This window comes from Neomonachus schauinslandi, chromosome 1 (assembly GCF_002201575.2).
Source record: "Neomonachus schauinslandi chromosome 1, ASM220157v2, whole genome shotgun sequence".
NCBI classification, from domain to species: domain Eukaryota; kingdom Metazoa; phylum Chordata; class Mammalia; order Carnivora; family Phocidae; genus Neomonachus; species Neomonachus schauinslandi.
The window spans coordinates 179,996,910-179,999,105 of NC_058403.1; the positions used below are offsets into that span (position 1 = coordinate 179,996,910).

General features: G+C 37.8%; 1 non-coding gene across 1 annotated transcript; it reads left to right on the forward strand.

The window, feature by feature from the left end:
- Window positions 1–1,383: 1,383 nt before the first annotated feature.
- LOC123326945 lies at window positions 1,384–1,490 on the forward strand. Its single transcript, XR_006541415.1, has one exon. It is a non-coding gene; the product is annotated as a U6 spliceosomal RNA (small nuclear RNA).
- The last annotated feature ends 706 nt before the right edge of the window (window positions 1,491–2,196 follow it).

Here is a 2,196-nt window from a genome sequence, read left to right on the forward strand (position 1 = left end):
GTGAGTCTCTGGGCTAAGGGGGTTCTCCTTGTTTAGAATCATACAGAATAAGAATAAGATACTCACCACAGGAGTGGTAGGAACCAAAGCTTGTCCAGCTTACAGACAAGAATGCAGGGTACAGCTATCATGAATCCTTCCCCGGCCCAAAGCTTTTAGCCTAGCAACTTTTTTTCTCTGTCTGATATTATAATGAATTTTTCCACATCAGTCTCCCCCATCAGACTGTAGATTCCTGAGATTCATCCTTATTTATTTCCATATTTTCCCACAAAAACATCTATACCACTTCCTGAGATCTTCCCTTGGAATCAAGCAACTTATAGATTCAGATTGAGGACACCTTTTCAACCTCCTACTTAGTTATTTGAGGATCCCTCAGATTTCAGCTGGGCTCAGCATTTGTGATGAGACTTCATGCTACTCCCATGTACATGTGGAGCTGATCAGATGTCAAAAGTCAAGTTTCCTTTAAACTTAAATGTTGGGGCCCAATGGCCTGGCTGGCCCCATTTTTCGGAATCCTGTATCTGTGTATACTTATTGAATGAATGGATAGGAGGATCAGTGAAGTCTCTCTAAAGGGTTGAAATGTAGTTTAACATTACTGCCATCAGTCTTGCAAGTCTGGAAACCAAAGGTAGCACACAAGGGTGACCAATAAAAACACTGCTTCTCTGAACCCCTGGGAAGTTCTCTTCTGAGAATTACATTCTTTAAAGGGCTTCTCCAAAATCATCAGCTCAAAGATTGTGCCTATCTTAAGAGTCATTAAAATATTTTTATCTGTTTGGAAACAAGATTTTCTGATAAATTCACTGAAGAAGAGAGTACCTTACTAATATCCCTCTATGTTCACCAGGAAGGGAAGAGAGTTTATTTAAGGCATGGTTATACCTAGGTCATCTATTCAAATAAACACAATTGCCCCAACTCACACAACTGATCATATCTGCTCTAACTTTGCTCCAGGAAAATACCTGGTTATTGGAATAGAGAAGGAAGACTAAGCTAATCAAATGATCCCATGTAATTAAAGTTCATTGATGCATGGGCTAGATTTCTTAGCAGTATATGCTTGTAAATGGATTGTATTCCAATGGTTCATTTGTAAATTAGTTGGGTGGAACATGAAATTCATTTTTCCATTTAAAAAATACTTACGAGAAGTGGTTACATTTCCAGCCTGGCCTTCCAAACTTACCTAGCCAGTAACTTTGCTAGAATAAAGTATATTCACAATGGGTTGATATCACTTTGATGTACATAGCTAAACAAAGTGGAAGAAAGAAAATTGAATAATAATTTCTTTTTTAAAAAATGTGTCTTGAAGGCTCATGCTTTGGGGGAAAAAAAGACAGTTTTAAAACAAAAGGGGTGTGTGTGTTCACTTCAGCAGCACATATACCAAAATTGGAATGATACAGAGAAGATTAGTATGGCCCCTGGGCAAGGATGACACACAAATTCCTAAAACAAAAGGGATGTGATAGATAAAATTTTAGGAAGATTCTAAAGCAGATTTGGGGAGAAATCTGAATCTTTAGGATACTATCCCCAACTCAGAAAACAAACCAGGGATCACCAGGAAAGTTTTGGTGTTCATGGGATTAATTCTCCCCGACCTCATTCTCTAGTCATATCATGACCTCCTCCATGGGCAACAGATATATGTTGATCTACCCTCATGGCATCCCTTCCTTCTTTTGTTGGTGATAGCATCTCAATATACCTTTAGAGCAAATATTCCTACTCTTCTCTTAATTTATGTAGTTTACATAGAACTGACTCCATCTCTGGGGTTAAGAAATGTAACCAGGAATTTAGGCCAGTCTGAGCATTCCAGTTCCCAACTGATTGATTATTCCAGAGATGAACACATGACCTTAGGAGTTCCAGTCAGAAAATGTGCATGACTCTTACCAGGACTATTGGAAAAAAAAAACCTTCATTCCCCTAGAGTGTCTAAGCTTTTAAGATGCAAGCCTGGTGCTGCTTATAAAAAATAAAAGTAAATAAATAATAAAAATTTAAAAAGTCAAGCCTACTTGGAAATTAAGCCAACACAGGAAGGCAGAGCTAAAGGATGTACAAAGATAAATTCCTGACCACAATTTTTAAACACCCATGCCTCAAACCTATTTCTTGAATACATGAGCCAGTGATTTTTTTCCTTTGTTTCAGGAATTTTTCAGT